Genomic DNA, 20827 nt, shown 5'->3' on the forward strand with positions numbered 1-20827 from the left:
CCCTATTAGAGTTGTTAGAGACTATTTTATTATCCGTTAGAGTTAACAGAATAAAAAACCTAAGTGACTAATATAGTTAATTATTAAAAATTAATTGAGTAATTAATTTTAGTTGAAGATTAAAGTGTTTAATCCAAAAAAAATTTGTAATCAAAATAGATAAATACTTAAATAGTCTATTTTAAACATGAAATTTTTTTTTTTTATTTTTACTCAATAAGACACGGTCCATTTGAAAGAGACACGGGAAGCGCGTGGGGACTCTATTAATCTTCTCCAATCTCCATGCCCCCACTGCATTTACTTCAGTACCCTTAACCTAGTTCCAAACCGATTAGGTCTCTTTCACAAAATAAATGAATAATTTACTGCAACATAGATAAGGGAATTATGATGAAGAACCCAGTCATGCAATCACTCATCGTCATATCAGTTCTGCAACAATAAAAAGTGTTGAATTGACACTGCCTTCAAATGACTGATTCAAATTCAATTAGTTGAATAATTTTCCTTTTAATAGAAACAATTCATATTGGAATCGGCTTCTCTTTAAGGTTTACCATCAGTTTGAGTTATTTAATTTTGACATCACTCATCACGTATTCACATCACTCACTAATTTAAGAACTGAGAATAATAGTACTGAGTTACAAGGAATAATAAATACTTATACCTTTTTAGTTAGAAAATGATATTTATTATAAAGTTTAATTATTTTTAGTTCATATAATTTTATTAAATTTATAATTAAATATTTAGATTTTTTTAATTAAATTTTTATATTATTTTTTATTTTATAATTAGATAATTTTATGTTAAAAATATTAAAATTAACAGAATATATTTTTTAAATATTATATAATCAAAGATTTAAATAAATTTTTAATTATAAATACATTTAATTTGTAAAAAAATATTTAATTAATTTTAATATTTTTTATATTAAAATAATTTAATTATAAATTAAAAATAATATAAAATTTAACTAAAAAATATATATAATTTTAATTATAAATTTGATAAAATTATAAAAATTATCAGTATAATTAAACTTTATTATAATCGATCCAAAACCATCTAATTCTAGGTTGGACAAACTAAGGACAAAATGGTCAAAACAGATTATTATGATTCATGAATGAGTGGCTTGCGTCCAAAGGGAAGAAAAGTTTCCGTAGTTTCTTGTGATAAAACGGTCAAAGAAAGCATCAAAAGAAGAACAAGATGCCAACCAAGTTGGCTAAGGAAAACGAAAATAAAAATAAAAATATCACACCTAAATACCTAATTGGATTGTATCCAATAATCCAACCTTAATCCTATCCCTATAGCACACTCCTCCTACTAATTAGCATCCAAAATTGCCAGCACTACCTTCATTTTTAGATATTTCAGTCAGATATATTAATTTAGTATTTAAAATTACATTAAGATTATTATTTTAGTTCTTATCCAGTTAAATATGATTATTTTGTAATGTTTTAAATTAAATAATTAATATCTTAATATCTAACATGACACGTTAACAAAGTAGTAATGAATGTCTAAAATATAACTGATTAAAAAACTAAAATAATTTATAAAATATAATTTTAAAAATTAGAATAATATTACACATTTAAATTTTTTATTAATCAAATTTAATTAAATCAGTCTAATAATAAAAATTAGTTATAATTAATATTATTTTAAATTTTATTATTTTATTTAATTATATTTAATTTATAAAAAAATTTAAATATATAATATATTATTCATAAATTAATATATTTTAATACGTCAGAAATAAAATAAAGCATGTGTACAATTTTGAGAACCAAATATAAGATTTGCTTGTCAATATAATAATCTTGAAACATATCCAAAAAAGAGATTCTGTCTACAATCTTACCCTTGATCAATCCACCAACCAGTATGCACCAAATTAGTCAATCCATTATGTTATATTATATTATGTATTTAATTTTGATGTATTTTATATGTAAAATAATTATATATATATTTAATTATATAAATAATTATCTAAAAAAATAAATATTATTATACAATTTCATAAAATATTTTATATATTAATACATTAAAATTAAATTTTTATATTATATATTATTATTAGAATCTAGTAGGATGTCAATGGGGCAGGGCAGGGCGGGGGCGGGGGATGCCTCCCTGCTCCCCATCTCCGCCCTCAAATTTGCTCCCCATCTCCGCCCCATTTCCCGCCGTGGGGGAATATTGCTCCCCATCCCCATTCCCCACGGACCCCAATTTCCCGCGGGGATCCCATTCCCCATCTGCATAATAGTTTTAACTAATTATTAATTTCCATATGAATAGATCTGCAAGTATCTATCTTATACAAAAACTGCAAGATTTTATACAAAAAGTCTAAATGACATCATGGTGACTTCTTTCGAAATAACGCAATGGGGAGATGCAACGACGAGCCAAAGGAAAAAGCAATGGTCGAGGTGGGAGACGCGGCAACAAAGAAGAGAATGGACACGACGACAGAGTTACAAAAAGAAACGCCGCAAATAGAAATTACGACGCGGTAAGGGTGATGGCACGGTAAGGTGTGACGATGCGATGAGAAGGGTGACGAGGGGGTGGCTGTAGAGAGGTTGGATGGAGTATGGACAGCCTTAGGGATCTCTGAATTGAAGAAGGGTTATGCAAATAAAGATTAGGAATTTTGAGTTTCTATATATATGTGTGTGTGAGAAATGATTAAAAAACATATATGAGAAATAAACTATTAAAGATAATTCAAGAAATTTATAAATTTCGGGGAATAGTGGGGACGGGGCGGGGATCCCCGCTCGGGTCCCCGCACTTGCTTCGGGGAAATTTTGTTCCCCATCCCCATCCTGCAGAAAAAATTCCCCACAATCGAATCTCCATTCGGAACAGTCCCCGCAGGGATCCCCGCGTCTCGGGGAATTTTGCCATCCCTAGAATCTAGAGATATACTTGCCCACAATTACTAATACGTGTTAGTCATTTATTCCAATTTTCTAACGTGAAAGGGACAATTTGACAGAAAAAAGAAAAAAAAAAAAGGAAAAAAAATGCAAAACAGTAGCAGGACATTTTCTTTTTAATCAGAATATATAGGACTTCTTTTCATCATTAAAAAAAATAAACTACTGTGTTGACTTGACTGGCATTTAAATGTTCTATCTTCTGTGTTACTCTTCTTTTCGTTAATTATACGTTTGTTGGCTGACTTCTCAGTGGGTATTTAGATTACAATTTTTGTTTGCATAAAATTAATTTTATAAAATTAATTTTGATAAAAAAATAAATTTAGGTTAATATAATTTATATTTGATAATTTTTATATTAAAATTAATTATAGTAAAATAAATGTTATTTAGATTATATTATTTAAAATTATTTTTAAATAAAAAATTATTAAAAAAGATATTAATTTAAATAATTTTTTTATACATACAAAATCAGAATATTATCAAAAATAATATAAAAAATATTTATTATATAAATAAAATAAATATAATAAAAAAATAAAAATATAAAAGAGAGTACTATAAATTTTATAATATCAGACAAAAAAAATATTTTATAATTTTTTTAGTACTGTCAGGACTCTTTAATTTAGTATTATTTTGAATTATAAATTTTATAATATCAGATAAAAAGAAAATATTCTATAATTTTTCTAATATTATCAGTATTCTTCAATTTAGTATTATTTGGACTATAAATTTGCATTATTTATGGCTCTATTGTTACTTATAATTAATTTTTTATTTATTTTATCCTTTTTTTATAGGATCATAATTTATATTATACAAAATTTTTATAATAAACTTAGTATATAATAATTACAATTACAAATTTTACAAAGTCAGAATAAAAAATAAAAAAATTAATACAAAACAAAATTAGAGTACATCAAAGAATAAAAGAAAATATACAGATAAGAAATAATAAAAATTCCATAAAACCAACCACATAAATCATATAAACAAAAAAATACAATAAAAAATAAATAAAATTTATATAAATAAAATTAAATAAAAAAATTTCATACACAACTTAAATACAATGCACTAAAAGATAAAAAAAAGAATTCATATGAAAAAAATAATAAAAATATCATAAAAATTAATAAAATATCTGAAAAATCATAGCACTATAAAAAATAAAAAAACATCAACAACATTTGTCATATGAATAAAAGAAATACAATAAAGTAAATAAAAAATCATATGAATAAAGCCAAACAAAATAAAAAAAGATTTCATAAAAAATATATATATAAAAAATAATATTTTAAATGATAAAAAAATTTATATAAAAACATAAAATGAGAAATCAGAATATTATAAAAATAATATAAAAATATTTATCATATAAATAAAAAATATAATAAAAAATATAAATAAAAAATATAATAAAAAATATAAAAATTAAAATATGAAAATAATTACTAAAAATAATAAAAAAATTAAAATATTCAATTTACTAATGATTGAAATAAATTTGAACAATTTTGATGAAAAAAAAATTGGAACGAAAAACTGTGAAAAAATAGTAAGAACTACAAAGAACTGCTGTAAAAGCAATAGTTATTGGTATTATTTTTATAGAAAAAAAATAAATGATAGAATTGATAAAAAAGAAATAAATTTTTTACCTAATTTTCTAAAGGTAATAGCAACCATGAACGTGAAACACAAAAGTTACAAATTTTAGCTTCTTCTAAATGTGGGTTCAGTGGCAGAATCAATTCTGCGTTCACAACAATAAAAATTACCAAATATTAATGTGAAACTTTCAAAAAGCTCAAACGGACTTCTCTCCTCTTCAACGTGTTTGCCAAACATATCAGTAACCCTTAGAGCTTTTTGTTTTCTCTTATTTTTTCTCCTTGGCCGAATCATTGTAAATTGTAATAATGAGCTTATTAAAAGTTACCCTGAAAAAAAAAATAATAACTTATTAAAAATTAAAAATAAGGGTACATGACCATTTGAAAAATGAACCTGTAGTTTTTAAAAGATTAAAGTTTTGTGACAAAATTCAAGTATATTTTTTGATATTATATTGCAATATAATATTTATTTTATATTTTGTGATAATTGTATATTAATTTAATTTAATATTAAACTAATTTTTTATTATAATTGATTGCATGTTAATCTATAAATAGACTCTCGTTGGATATATATTAAACATTTAATATACAATTCATTATGAATTTTAAGATAGTTAATCAAATGGTGTTGGATTAACATGTAAGAGTGACAATAGATAAAATAAGATAGGTTTAATCTCTACTCTAATCTTATTTAAATTCTTAAATTTGAATCGATCCGTATATTAAATATCTCAATCTAATTCAATTTTAAAAAATAAATTTATTTTAATTCAAACATATATTATTTAATCATTTTATATTTTATAATATTAGCTGTTATTTACGTATGATTAGCAAATTGAATCACTTGTTTTATGACAATAAGTATTTGTGAAAAAATTGAGTTCAAATGTTTACTCATTTATATATATACATATTTAGATTATATTAAAGTTGCAAATTGGATGTTGGGTATTCAATTCGAATAAAATTTGTTCGACGCTTAATTCAATTCTCCTAATTGTAAATTGGGTTACCAATTTGCTACGACAAAATTATAAAAGATTGGATAAAAATTATGTTGCCAATCCTATTTAGCCACTAATAACCGGTGAAATAGAAAAAGAAAAGAAATAGAGAAAAAAAAACAGAAAAAAAAATTGAGTAAAATTTTATTTTTTTAAATATGTTTAGATGAATAAAAAATAAAGAGTAAAAAAATAATATATAATATTATAAAAATAATTTTATTTTTATATATTTTAAAATATACTACAAAATAATATTAAAATATTAATATCACGTACATTTTTTTTTTATTTTTCATCTAGTATCAAAAGAAAAAATTTAATAAATTCTATTTTTTTTATACTATTCACTCTTTTTTTTTTCAATTAGATAAAAAAAAATAACTATTTTTCTTTCATTTTTTTTCTCGGACTTCCTTCTTATTTTTACGTCAATCAAACATCCACCCCTAAAATGTATAACTTCTAATTCCCAATGCAAAGTCTAATTCCTCATATTTGTGTATTCTTGACTTAATCAGATGCCTAATAGGCTTAAGACTCATAACTCATAAGTGTGCATTCCAATAAAAGTTTTGAGTCATCAGAAATGTGTGAAGTAGACATTTAATATGTCACGTTGGATATATTTTTAAATTTTAACAGTAGTAGCTAAGAAATGACAGTAGTTAATTAACTATAATTTAAATAGTATAATTTTTATACTCACTTAAAAAATTACAGATTTGAATCTCTTTTTAATTTAAAAAATAAAATTAATTTTTCAAAAATTATATGTACGTTTTCATTTGAAAAGTAGTGTTTGAAATTCAATTTTTATTAATGCAAAATAATCAATTATATTCAAATTGAAAATTTCTCATGGATTTAGTTCGTTTTGTTTTTTATTAGCAAATTTTTTAATAAACACAAACTAGGAATCTATTTATGAAACTCGTATTTAAAAAAAGCATACTAAAAAATCAAACTTATATAGAAAAAAAAAAGTTTACAGACAAACCAAACTCTAGATTCCTTTGACCTTAAATTCTAAAGTTAAAATTGTTAAAAAAAAATAATTTAAATAACACCAAAAATTTTGAGAAATTGGGATATGTATAGTTGAATGGTTGCTTTTTATTTAATAAAAAAAAAAGTAAGCAAAACCTTAACCAGCCAATCTCGATCAGGCGATCACAATAAAATAATTTGGGATACCTATGGTTGACCTTAAAGAATTGCTTCTAAAAATAAAATAATGCACGGAGGCAGAAAGGCTATGCTAGCTCTGGTGTACCAAGAAAATTGTAGCAAAGTAACTTGAAAAGAAATACAAATACATAATGAATACCCCAATGATGATATACCCGGCCGAGTGAATGGTTCATAAATCATACCGTTCAGTCAAGCAAGACATGGAGTAGTTTATTGGATCCCACTGACCTCATTCCAAGGGTTGAGGTGTTCTAAATTAATATGCATATTCTTAGTTTAAAGTCGCTTGAGCTATTCCATGTTCGATGAGGAAGAAAACCGTATCAGTTTGTCATGTCCCCACCATAAAATACAATTAAATAAGAGTTAATAGCTAAAATTGTCTTTGAAAGATATTTCGATCTCAATTTTTGCCTCTATAAAATTAATCGAATTCGTTCCCAAAAAACAACTAACATAGTCACGTTCGTCCTTCCATCATCCTCTTCGCTGAAATGGCAAATGTTCGCTGATGTGTCCCATTAACTGCCAGCGTGGCAGACGCCAAGTAGCACCTTCTTATTGCTGACAAGATAAGTTTTTTAAAATAATTCAAATCAGTCCCTACTTAGATGAACTCTAATCCCGAATTCTTGGAATTCTCTACTTAGGAATGCCGAGCAATGCCGTCCCAACAACCGCACCCTAACCACCGTCTGCGACCCTTCCCTTGTCCATGTTCCCTTAACCCTCAACCTTGAGTACCTCCGTGACTCCATTGCTGTCGTCCACTTCATCCTCCAGCACTCCCTCTGCTCTGAGAACAACCTTCTCGTTCAATCCACCTTCTCGTCGTTAATGGGATAATTTCCTACGTTCTGTTCTTGAGATGGGGTACAATTTTGTATTCACAGTAAATATTTCAATGGCTATTCTCTTTCTATTTCACATGATGTAATCTTTGGAATTATCTCTAACTGTTATTATCTTGGAAAAACATTTCACTATTTCAGAGTATGAAATTTTCCTTTAAATCCAACAAATTGTAATCGCAGCTTATTTATAACTTGATCAACTACAGCCAAATTTTTAGCCATGCATTTGATTGTTGATTCTTCCATTATACACACTGAGTTTCTTTTACATGGTGGAGAAAAAATTTAAAAGAAAAAGTAGAATTAAAATATTCTATATAAGAAGCAAGATACATTTTTAAGATGTCTAAATAAGATTGATGTGATTTTATTCCTCTTCCAGAATGCCGATATCATGTGATTTAGGGACCCATTTTCTCGGTTTTACCATGCAGATTTTCAGATAGCTTGCGATCATTTTACTGGTAGCTCATATGATTTAGAGAATAGACCCAATAGAGAGTTTAACTTTGTAAAGTCCAATAATAGATCAATAGAGTTTTACAAATTCTGGTACTCTTCGCAAGAAGTCTATCCGGGATATCATGATCAAAATTTGCTCAATTTTATCAAGGTAGACCCTTTCATTACTGATATAGGACTGAAAATAAGGTTCTTGGATACAATAAATTTTGTTGGCTTTTGTGAACCAAGCAAAGATTTAAATCAAGTTTGTACAATGCATGCAAATTGTTGCTATGGCATGGATAGTAAGCTTCACGATCTTAAAATTATGCTTCAGGATTGGAAATACTATTTGACCTTGCCTCCTTAGTTGAAGAGATTGTTAGTTATCTCCTGGAGAATTCCTCAGGAATGCAGGTTGGCTATATTTAATTTGGTTCTTGCTTACCATTTTGATTTACCTTTTGCACTTTTTTGTTTTAATTAATGGATTCTGATTGGGTTGAAACGTTTTCTCAGCATTGATTCTCTCAGGCACCAAGGTTTACCGGAGATGAGTGTTGAAGAGGATTAGAGTTCTTATTGCACATTTCTCATACATGATTATTGATTAATTACATGATGCATCAAAGTTGAACTTCAAAGTGTACTACTTCGATCCCAATATCGATCGCAACCTGATCTCAACCTGCCAGAAATTACCTCGCTGACCTTCTCGAAACTTGCGTCAACAAAGTCATCTACCTTGATTCCGATTTAGTTGTCATCGACGACATATCCAAGCTTTGGAGCACCCGCCTGGGCTCCAGGACCATCTGAGCACTCGAGTATTGCCACGCCAATTTCAGCAAGTATTTCATGGCGGCGTTCTGGTCGGACCACTGCTTCGTAGGGACATTTGGGGGGCGCAGGCCCTGCTACTTCAACACGGGGTGATAATGATGATGATGGATCTGGTGAGGTGGAGGACAGAAGGGTACACAAAGAGGATAGAGAGGTGGATGGAAGTTCAGATCGGGTCCTTGCCGCCGTTCCTTCTAGCGTGGGCCCATCAAGCACCGGTGGAGCCAGCGTGAATTGGGAGGTGATAACGTTAAGAGAAGTTGCCGGGACCTCCACGCTGGCCCAGTGAACCTCCTACATTTGGGATTAGGGTTCATCTATTTAAGAACTAATTTGAATTGTTTTAAAAAACTTATTTTGTCAGCGATAAGAGAGTGTTACTTGGTGTCTGTCACGCTGGTAGTTAAAGGGACACATCAACAAATGTTTGCCAGTGAAGGAGATGACGAAAGGACGAACCTGACCATGTTGATTATCTTTTGGAGACGAATTCGATTAATTTTATCTTTTAGGAACGAAAATGAAGATCGAAATATCTTTTAGAAACAATTTTAACTATTAACTCAATTAAATAATTGACATCAGATTCAGAATTTTGTACTTGTTTGGGCGCCATTATTTTGATAAAAAAAAATCTTTTTTCAATGAAAAATATCTTTTTTTATTTTTTAACGTGTTTGGCAAATTTCTAGTAGTAAAAGTAAAAGCACTAGAAAAAAAAACATATTTTTTGAGAAGCTGTAATTTACATCTTTATTTAAAAGATCTTTTTTTCTTATAAAAAAGATATTTTTCATGTAATAAATAAACAAAAAAATATTTTTATATTGTTATATCCAAACATAATTGATAGATAAAAAGATCTTTTTGTATGAGATATCCAAACATAAAATTATTTTTATTTTTTTATAAGATCTTTTAAAAAAATATAACTCAAAAAAAGATTTTTTCTTAAAAGCTCATCTAAACAAGCTCTTTAAAAAAGTTGGAAGAAGAGAAAAGATGAAAAGGCTAAGAAAAAGGGGTAGAGGTGGTGGTTTAGGTGTCTGCGTTTGGCGTGAAAAATAATGAAGGTGCTATCATGGGAGATTTCGGTTATGGAGATTTAGGATTTGTTTGGACATTATTATATTGATAAAATTTTTTTTAATATAACATATTTTTTTATTTTTTAGTATATTTGATAAATTTATAATAATAAAAATAAAAGTAGTAGAAAAATAAAAAATTTTTTTTTTGAGAAGTTATAATTTATATTTTTTAAAAGATATTTTTTAAAAACAAAATATTTTTACGTAATAAATAAATAAAAAATACTTTTATATTGTTATATCCAAATATAATTGATAAATAATTTTTTTTAGGAGTGATAAACTCCTATTTTATGATGAATTTTAGGTTGAAAATAGTAGAATTTATCAACTTATCTTGCATTTATTATTAAAATTGCATGTTTTTGTGATTTTTTTTTAATTGTGCTTACTTGTGAAAAAAATAATTTTTATATTTTAAAATTGCTAATTTAATTCACTTTTATCTCATTCGATACTTTGATATGTTTGTTTAAGTGATTTAAGATTTATAAACTAAGAATGACTTAAAAAATAGAAAAAAAATATGCAAAAGCGGAAGAATCATAAAAAATGAAGTTTTAGAAATCTGCTCAGTTGTGCGTACGCACGAGTAGCAGCACGTGATTTACTTAAGTAAATACGTGGCTCGCGATTTCAGGCCTACTTTTAGCTAAATTCAACTCATTTCTAAAATATTTGAGACAAAAATGCAAAAAAGATCAACCAAATAGTGTAGGAAGTAAGTAGTAGTAGTTTTAGTATAATGTTTTAGGCTAATTCCTAAATAGAGAAGCTCTCTATGATTTTAAAGTTTTTAGTTTAGCTGCTTCTTAGATTTAGATTTTAATTCTTATTTTAGTATAATTTTATTTATATTTTTACGTTCTAGAATCTTAATTTGCCTAATTTTACTTGTTAGTTTCTTTATTTTTGTTAATTTTAGTTTATGAAAACTTGTGCGAATTATATTTTTTTTTTATATAATTTAATGTTTTCATGTTTATTATTGCTTAATTGTGTTGTTATTATTGTTTTTTTATTATTCATACAATTTACCATGCTTTTTTTTTAATATATTTCAAGTGTTTGTTAAAATATCTTTCTTAGTTTTAAAGTAGATTTTTGCATTCTTGACTTAGAAGTAAGGACTTAAGGGACCTTAAGTCACTGATGTCTAATATTGATTAGTAATTTAGGATTGTTAGTTGGTTTTGTTTCCACTGACGTTAGTCTTTTATTAAGTCTAATTAGTGAGTTGACTAAAACTTATGAATTAAGATCAAAGTATGCATCTTTCACTTTCTCCCAATGTTTGGGGATGACGAAGTAGGATTAACTCTTCTTAATTGCCATGTTTGTGGTCAATGACTTGGATAGGAAACCTTGACTCTCAATCCTTATCAAGATGTCTTTTAGCACTTAAATTTCTTTGTTTGCTATTTACTTTCTTGTAATTAATTTCTTGTCAATTGCTTTAAAACCTTTTTTTTTATAACCAATGATATGCATATCTCAGCGCAATTTCTTTAAGAGACGACCAAAATTTAAAACTTTCAATTTTTATTGATTTGAATTTGTGACAACAAATTAAACTCTGATACGGATCATTTGTTTATTTGGAACTATACTTACGATGAGATTTTTTTTTGAGAAAATTTCAGACCGACGTTTAGCCCAAATGAGATATCCAAATATAAAATTACTTTTACTTTTCTATAGATCTTCTAAAATAAATAACTCAAAAAAATATTTTTTTTTAAAGTTCATCCAAACAAACTCTTAATACATATCATTAAATTAAAAATATATCTTTTAATTAAAAAATATTATTTACACACTAAAATCATATGTAAATTTATAATGTATTTATATATATTATTCTAATAAATAATTTTGATGTACACTTAAGTAATCAATTTTAATACACCTCTTAGTTAGCACAAAAATAAAACTTAACAGTTAAATTTGTTTCTAAAATATTACTTTATCTCTAAATTAATTTCAAAAGATTTAATTAATTAAATTATTTTTCAAAAAATATAATTGTATTAATTATAAGATAAATAATAATATATAAATGAAAATTAATGACACTTATTTTAATAATATTATTTATTTTTTTATAAATTTATACAAATATATAATACAGTAATGATAATATCAAGAATTAATGATATTATTATTTTTCATAAAAAATATTAAAAGATTAATATTTTAGTGTAAAAAATTAAATAGTTAAATTTAAAAAAAAATATTAATAATCTAAAATTTTATAAAGGTCTGGCTCTATGAAAGTGAAGATTTGTAGAAGAAACATGTCACTACTTTAAAGCATCAGCCAATGAGCAGAGCCACGGAGTATATGAAACCACTAAGAAACGTCCACATGAAATTTCGACGTAAATTGGCGCGCACCGATCCCACCCTCCTATATTCCCGTCTTTCTCCCGAAGCACACACATATCGTGGCATTCATTCATCATCATAAAGTACATAAACCTCCAAACGTCGTCATTTCATTCATGGAGGCTCACGGATCCGGCCTCCGCCGCGTCCTGATTCTGGCGTTCTGTGTCGCCGGTATCTGGTCTGCCTACATCTACCAAGGCGTTCTTCAAGAAACTCTGTAAGACACGCTGATTCGATCATTTCTGTTATGAATTTTTAAATATTCGTTTCTGAATTCATTTTTCTTTTTTAATGTTAGAGAATCATTAGCATTAATTAGGATCAATTAGTATCGTCTATATTTATATAGTATATCTGTATATTAATTATAGGATTCTATGCCTTTATTACTCTGATTCATTTAGCACCTATAAATACCTCTTGTATATTGTACTTTTGAACATAACTCAATAATACACTTTTCAGATCACTCTCTCAGTCTCTTGTTTCTAACATGGTATCAGAGCTTAGGTCATTTTTTTTCCATGAATATTAGTTTATAGTCCTTTGTTTTTCCTCTTCCGTCAGTGTTCTTTGGTCTCTCTTTTGCTCCCTTTTCAGACGCTTTGGTTCGTCACCGCCCTTACCACCGCCTTCGTCTCGTCGTTACGAGTTCAACGAGTCCAGCCTCGTCACCAGAAACCACCGCACGCGCCGCCACGCTCCGTCTGAAGTTCGCCGTCCAGTTGTCTCCGAGCAGTACTTTGTGCTCAGTTTTCAACCTCTTCCTGCCGTTTCGGTTCGTCACCGCCGCTACCGTCGCCTTCCACTCGTTGCAAAGTTTTCAACGCCACCGGAATCACCGCCAAACTCCACTGGACGCGCCGCCACGCGCCGCCTGAAGTTGGCTGTCCGGTTGCAGGCGTTCTCTTCCAGAAGCATCCGTTGCCGTTGGATCAGCGCTCCAGATCAACGGCTCATCAAAGCCCACGTGGGAGCCAGAAGAGAGACGAACCACACCCGACCCGCGAGACCGACCCGACCCGACCCTCCCACCCGCGCGCCACCTCGCGCCCTGTCAGCTGTTGACGTGTCCTGCGTCTCCAATCCCCGTGTGCCACGTGTCATTGCTTGTTGACGTGGCTGCTGACGTGGAATCTGACGTGGCGGCTGACGTGGCAGATAGTGGGACCCTCCCTAAGGTTTTTTGGTGAGCTCTTTCCGATTCTGCACTCCGATTTCTCATTTTCTGCTCCGAAATTGCCGTTTTCTCTCCTCTCTTTGATCTTTGTAACTGCTATTATGGAAAAGTCAGATGTTTTTGCTGCCACAGACAGAAAGGGGGTCTTCTGTCGCAACTGTAACCGTTTCGGGCACCCGTTCTCCAGCTGTCCCTCTGTTGAATGTCGCACATGCCACCAGAAAGGGCATATTAGCTACCATTGTTCACAGTTGTTCTGCCGTTATTGCAAGCTCTCGGGACATTTGCTTACTACCTGTCCTACTCGTCCACCACGTCCTGCGCCTGCTTCTGCTGTTGCTGCTACTACTGAACCTACCACTGTCTCTCTATCTGATATTGCATCTCTTCTACAGCGTCTTCTCTCTGTTTCTGGTAATACCCCTGCTGCTTTATCGAGCCCTCCAGGTACTTCTAAATGGTACTTTGACTCGGGTTGCTTTAATCACATGTCTCCGTTGCGTAATATTTTCTCGTCTATGTCTGCAACTACAAATGGACCTTTTGTCAATACTGCAAATGGCTCCCTCTTGCATGCAACACACAAGGGTTCTATATCTCAGTCATCTCTTAATCTTCCTGATACTTACTACATTCCCAAATTAAACTTCAATCTTATTTCTGTTGGTCAACTTGTTGATCTGGGTTTTGACGTCACCTTTTCTGTTTCTGGTTGTCGTGTACAGGATCCTCGGACGGGACAGATCATCGGGACTGGACGTAAGGTCGGAAGGTTGTTTGAACTCGAAAGTCTTCATATTCCTCCTGTACCAAATCTCTGTGCTGCTTCTTCTCCCTCTACCCTTCACTTATGGCATCAACGTCTTGCCCACACCTCCTTAGGAAAACTGCGTCCTCTTGTATCTCAGGGTGTTTTAGGTCAGGTTCCGAATGAACCTTTTGACTGCATTTCTTGCCAAACTGCCAAACAACCTGCTTTATCTTTTCACAATAATTCATCCCTTTCTTGCTCTCCTTTTGATCTCATTCACTCTGATGTTTGGGGCCCCGCTCCCACTGCCTCTATGGGCGGAGCTCGATACTTTGTTGTTTTCATTGATGATTATTCCCGTTTTACTTGGGTTTATTTGATGACTAATCGCCATGAGTTACCTCAGATCTATATCAACTTTGCTACTATGATTAAAACTCAGTTTTCCAAAGCCATTAAGGTTTTCCGACGTGATAATGCTATGGAATACCGTGATTCCAAACTCTTAGCCTTTCTTGCAGAACAGGGTACTCTGTCTGAGTTTTCTTGTCCTGGTACGTCTCAACAAAATGGTAGAGCTGAACGCAAACACCGTCACATTCTTGACTCCGTCCGTGCAATGCTCCTTTCCTCTTCGTGTCCTGAGCGTACTTGGGGTGAAGCTGTTCTTACTGCTGTTCATGTTATCAATAGACTCCCTTCTTCTGTTCTTGGTAATGTTACTCCCTTTGAGCGTCTTTATCATACCCCCCCAGACTACAGTTCTCTTCGAGTTTTCGGTTGTGTATGTTTTGTTCTTCTTCAGCCTCATGAACATAGTAAACTTGAACCTCGGGCTCGTATGTGTTGTTTTCTTGGTTATGGCACTGAACATAAGGGTTATCGTTGTTGGGATCCTCTTTCTAAACGTATTCGTATATCTCGTCATGTTGTCTTTTGGGAGCACCACATGTTTTCTCGGTTCTCATCCTTTGAGTCGATTCCTACTACTCAGTCACCTTTGTTTACTAACCCCAATGTTGATCTTTTTCCTAGTGATGATTCTACAGGTTCTATCTCGAGTGACCCTCCACAGCCTCCTGTTCCTCCGCCTTCTCCATCTCCCGATGATTCCAGACCGGACGATGATCCTGCTCCTACCGTCATGCCTCCTCCTCCCGCTCGTTCTTCTAGGGTAAGGAATCCACCTCCTCATCTTCTTGATTATCATTGCTTTTCTACTATTCTTCATCAACATGAACCTAAGACATTCAGAGAAGCCTCCTCCAACCCAAATTGGCAACAAGCAATGCAAGAAGAATTACAGGCACTTGAAAAAGCACACACTTGGGATCTGGTTGATCCTCCTTCTGATCAGGAAGTTGTGGGCAGTAGATGGGTATACAAGATCAAGACTCGCTCTGATGGCTCTATTGACCGTTATAAGGCCCGCTTGGTTGCTCAAGGTTGTACGCAAGAGTATGGTATTGATTATGAAGAGACTTTTGCCCCTGTCGCTCGCCTTACGTCTGTTCGAGCTCTTCTTGCCATTGCCGCGGTTAAAAAATGGTCTCTCAGTCAGATGGATGTGAAGAATGCATTTCTTAATGGGGATTTGAAAAAGACAGTCTATATGAAACCACCTCCGGGATATCCTTGTCCTTCTGATAAGGTTTGTCTCCTTCGCAAGGCACTTTATGGACTTAAGCAAGCTCCTCGTGAATGGTTTGACAAGTTCAACACTACCATATGCAGTCTTGGTTTTACTTCTAGCCCTCATGAGAATGCGCTCTTCATTCGTAAAAGCGAACGTGGAGTTGTTCTTCTACTTTTGTATGTTGATGACATGATAATCACTGGGGATGATGTTGATGGTATCTCTGCTCTCAAGGCCTCACTTCACCGTACCTTTGAGATGAAAGATCTTGGTTCTCTCAGCTATTTTCTTGGTCTCGAGGTCATCTCCACCGATGATGGCATCTATCTCTCTCAGGCTAAGTATGCTTCAGATCTTCTTGCTCGTGCTGGGATTACAGATAGTCGCACTGAGTCTACTCCTCTTGAGCCTAATGTTCGATTTACCCCTATGGATGGCACTGTTTTGGATAATCCGACTCTCTATCAACAGTTAGTTGGCGGTCTGGTCTACTTGACTGTCACCCGTCCAGACATCGCCTATCCGGTTCATGTACTTAGTCAGTTCTTGTCAGCTCCTCGTACTACTCACTATGCGGCAGTTCTGCGCATTCTTCGCTACATCAAAGGCACTCTCTTTCATGGTCTTTATTTTTCTGCCCATTCCTCTTTATCTCTTCAGGCTTACTCCGATGCTGATTGGGCTGGTGATCCCACTGATCGTCGTTCTACTACTGGTTACTGTTTGTTTCTTGGCGACGCTCTCATTTCTTAGCGTGCTAAGAAGCAAACGTTCACTGCTCGCTCAAGCACAGAAGCTGAGTACCGTGCCCTCGCTGACACCACTGCTGAAGTTGTCTCGGTTCGTTGGCTTCTCGAAGATTTGGGTGCTCCTCAGTCGTCCCCTACTGATGTTTTTTGTGATAATCGCAGTGCTATTCAGATCGCCCATAATGATGTCTTTCATGAACGCACCAAACACATTGAGCTTGATTGTCACTTTGTTCGGCAACGTATCCTTATTGATGCTATTCGTCTCATTGCTGTTGGAACACTAGATCAGACTGCTGATATCTTCACGAAAGCTCATCACCCGACTCGTTTCCGGACTTTGTTATCCAAACTCAAGTTGGTATCCTTAGCTCCCACTTGAGTTTGAGGGGGGATGTTAGAGAATCATTAGCATTAATTAGGATCAATTAGTATCGTCTATATTTATATAGTATATCTGTATATTAATTATAGGATTCTATGCCTTTATTACTCTGATTCATTTAGCACCTATAAATACCTCTTGTATATTGTACTTTTGAACATAACTCAATAATACACTTTTCAGATCACTCTCTCAGTCTCTTGTATATTAACATGGTATACTATATAAATATAGACGATACTAATTGATCCTAATTAATGCTAATGATTCTCTAACATTTAAAATGAGTCAGATCCACAAAGCGGTTCGGTCCAAATGGCGAGAGGTTTGAGCACCTTGCATTTCTGAACTTGGTGCAGAATGTGGTTTGTTTGATATGGTCTTACATAAGTGAGCCCCTGTTTTACTTCTTTATTTGGTTCTTTCATTTCTGCAAGTTACAGTGTAGAACGAAAGAAATTCTGTTTGTTCTATTTTGTGTTTATGCGCGTTTTAGTGTGGTTGCTTACGTTAATTTGATATTGCAAAATAATAATAATACAGTGATTAAGATATGGCCAAGTGGGAGTAGTGGTGGTGCACCTTGGTGGTCTTATTGGAGTTGTGAAATTACCAACACTATTGGTCCAGCGATGGGAATTGAAGCACTCAAGTATATTAGTTACCCGACTCAGGCATGTTACTTTTCTTCATTGTATGAGCTCTTCAAACTGTTTTTTTTTTTTTTGAAAAGAGGCCTTTTTAGAGATTTTGGACCTATCTCCATTGCAGGGATGTGATATATTTCTGTGTCTTCAGTATACTGGTTTTTAATGGTGGTGTATTTGCTTTGTTGTCTGCTTGCAGGTATTGGCAAAATCCTAAAAAATGATTCTAGATCAGCATATGTATATCACTGTCACTATTTCATGCTCCAGAAAAACTGAATTTATTTAGGATAATTCAAATCAATTCAAAGTGGTATAGCCTTTTTATGTCTAATTGGGTTCAAATAGAATCACATTAGGTGGAACACCATGTTATTACCCATCGCGTAGTAACCTTGCATTTATGAGTAGTAATGCATTGTGTTTAATCATTTCTATTTGTGTTTCACATCCTTTCATATACTTATAGGAGATTAAAGATATCTATTTGGTGAAGTTTGGGAAAAAAAAAAAAAACATTGTTTCCTTACCGCTTACCACCTCTAAGTATGTAAAAATGGAGAAGCCTGAAGCCTATGGTCATTTTTTATATAAAAGCGTTCTGCCATGCATCCTCTAGTTATTTACATTTTAGTAGTTATTTTATATTTCATAACAAGTACTCATTTTACCATGATACAGTTATGTTGATGGGTACTATAGTGTATGGTATAAGATACACTTTTCCAGAATACGTCTGTACATTCCTTGTTGCTGGAGGGGTATCAACATTTGCGCTTTTAAAGGTTAGGAACTTATCAGAATAATACAGAAAATATTTACTATATGGATACACTTTCCCATGTTGCCTATAAAAAATTCACGTGGATTGAGAATGCAGCTTAGCTTTCAAATTTCTCATCTTTGCTTATGCTTATTGGCAGACTAGCTCAAAGACTATGAGCAAGCTAGCACATCCAAATGCTCCCCTTGGATATGGACTATGTTTCCTGAACCTTACATTTGATGGATTTACAAATGCAACTCAGGATTCCTTAAAAGCAAGGTAAAATAAGCAAACCTTGTCCTTCGATCTATCTGATTGCTTGTAAACTGCAAAATTTTTGGATTCTTGTACTTCCTTGACATAATTTTTTCCCCTTCTTGATTCACTGACTCTGACTTTTTCCTATTATTCCAAGATAATGATGTGTATAAGTAAAATTATGATGAGCATAATGACACTAAATGTAAAAATTTTTTAGTTCTATTTTTCGGGTGTTTGAATGTTGACCTTTCAGCAATGTTTAGATTTTAGAATGGGAGATGATTCATATTTAAGACTATAGCAAGTGTTATTAATTTAATGCAATTACTGGTTTTTGTTACTCAGGTACCCTAAAACAAGTGCTTGGAATATTATGTTGGGAATGAATTTATGGGGAACCATATACAATATGATTTACATGTTTGGCTGGCCCAGTGGAAGTGGATTTGAAGCTGTTCGCTTTTGCAAACAGCATCCAGAGGCAGCATGGGATATTCTTCTCTTCTGCTGTTGTGGTGCTGTGGGCCAAAACTTCATATTTTTGACAATAAGCCGATTTGGCTCTTTGGCTAACACCACCATTACTACCACTCGCAAATTCGTTAGCATTGTGGTATCTTCTGTGTTGAGTATAAATCTGCTTTCAACAAAACAATGGAGTTGTGTTTGTATGGTATTCACTGGATTGTCATACCAGATCTACCTCAAGTGGCAGAAGCTACAACGACTGCAGAAGAGAAAAGCCACTTGAGGAGCAACCTTCAGCAAATTTGAATTCACACGTTGGTGTTGGCTCATTTGCCCATCAACCATTGTTATATCTTGATAACCTTAAAAGTTTTGATGAACCCAATTTAGATTTATAAGAATTTCATAGAAATGTTTCTTTAATATAGTTGTAATTGTACTCCGGGCAATATACCATCCATTCATCATTTGATCTCAATGTAAATGTAGTTCATATCTCATTCCGTTGTGGATAAGTGGTATGTCGGAATGGAATAATGGCTATATTCAATTAACATTACACCCGTTGTAATTTGATATTGATAAGTGATAACTCTAATTGAGTAGATGCTATTTTTTGAAATAGAAGTTAAGGTTGAATATTTCATTTCTTCTTGGTTCATATATTTATTTTTACATGCCAAAACTTCATTTTATGTACAATTCCTTGCCTACTTTCTATAAGGTGAGTATAGCAAACTATCTTTATATGAGAAATAAGAGAATATAAATTAGCCATTAGAACTAAATAAATAGTTTGGATTAAATTTTGAAATAAAATCCACTCATTTGCACCTTCCTTATTTGTTTCGTTGAAACTATTAAATGATTAGGATTAAAGTATTGTCTACCATTTTGTGATTAAAATTTATCCAAGTTCCATCTTGTAAATGTGATTTATCTCCAAACTTGATCTTCCCTCCATCATCAGTGATATGAGCCCTGCTGCATTACAGTAGGAGAATATTTTAGCATCATTCTTTGTAGAATTTGTCCATGGGATTCATAATGTGTACTTTACCTCATTTTCTTGATAGAAACAGCAGATTCTGATGTTGCATCTGTGTATAATCATGTTGGAAAATAATTTTCTTGTTATTTGAATTGATGTGTGATGAAATGCTGTTCTCTTTAGCTAAATTAAGCTTCATATTTTTGCCTCTTTCTGCAAAGCGTAGAGAAGCGAAGATTTGTAGAAGAAACATGTCACCACATTAAAGTATCAGCCAATGAGGAGAGCACCGATATTCTACACATAAAGAACCCTAATGACCCTATCTAGTTTAATTTTATTTCTACCCCGAGACTATTGGCTTGCCTAGAGTAATTTCATGTTAGTTTTCATTGCCGATCGAAGTTCCATTTAAGGTCAATGAGTTGCTTCACGCACAAGGCAAATTTAAACCCTAACACTTGTTTAAACGGATTAATAAACTAACCATTAATTTTTTATTTTTTGGACACAACCATCCCAAGTTTGTTACTATGTTTTTTTCA

The 20827-nt window shown here is 32.0% G+C and overlaps 3 pseudogenes across 2 annotated transcripts; all 3 read left to right on the forward strand.

The window, feature by feature from the left end:
* The first annotated feature begins 8079 nt into the window (after positions 1-8079).
* LOC148572604 (uncharacterized protein At4g15970 pseudogene) lies at positions 8080-8947 on the forward strand (annotated as a pseudogene). Its single transcript, XR_015907091.1, has 2 exons — positions 8080-8540; positions 8643-8947. The product of XR_015907091.1 is annotated as an uncharacterized protein At4g15970 pseudogene (transcript).
* On the forward strand, positions 8738-9509 carry LOC110270408 (putative galacturonosyltransferase-like 7 pseudogene; annotated as a pseudogene).
* A 3052-nt stretch (positions 9510-12561) lies between these two features.
* On the forward strand, positions 12562-19740 carry LOC107634788 (UDP-galactose/UDP-glucose transporter 3-like; annotated as a pseudogene). Its single transcript, XR_015907592.1, has 7 exons — positions 12562-12665; positions 17442-17539; positions 17693-17823; positions 17996-18023; positions 18475-18581; positions 18720-18841; positions 19169-19740. The product of XR_015907592.1 is annotated as a UDP-galactose/UDP-glucose transporter 3-like (transcript).
* Positions 19741-20827: the final 1087 nt, after the last annotated feature.

This window comes from Arachis ipaensis, chromosome B3, assembly GCF_059453495.1.
Source record: "Arachis ipaensis isolate K30076 ecotype BB chromosome B3, ASM5945349v1, whole genome shotgun sequence".
NCBI classification, from domain to species: domain Eukaryota; kingdom Viridiplantae; phylum Streptophyta; class Magnoliopsida; order Fabales; family Fabaceae; genus Arachis; species Arachis ipaensis.